The sequence below is a fragment of the Cystoisospora suis genome (assembly GCF_002600585.1).
Source record: "Cystoisospora suis strain Wien I chromosome Unknown contig_3865, whole genome shotgun sequence".
NCBI classification, from domain to species: Eukaryota; Apicomplexa; class Conoidasida; order Eucoccidiorida; family Sarcocystidae; genus Cystoisospora; species Cystoisospora suis.
The window spans coordinates 7,143-7,458 of record NW_027156660.1 but is presented as its reverse complement, the minus strand read 5'-3'; positions in this window follow the sequence as shown (position 1 = coordinate 7,458).

The following is a 316-nucleotide window of genomic DNA, read 5'->3' as shown; positions in this document are numbered from 1 at the left end:
GCTGTGACCAGCGGCTGCTTACGTGGTTACACGTGTTACAGCTAGAGGCACTGGCGTGTGTGGACCGGCGCTCACCCTCGACCCATGCAACCCATTGATGCCGACCTTGTTCTAATCTATTTGCCTTTCTAAACAAGGACAGAGCCAAAGATGTCCGTCTGCGGTGGCACACTCCACAAGCCAAACAAACTTCAGAGGAAACCTGCGTCCCCCTCCAGCGGGGTGTGCGCACCCAGAGCATAGCAGATGTCAGCGATATAAAACGGATGCGTTCTGTAAGAGTCCCATGAGCCGAGCTCATGCAGACCTCAACGGG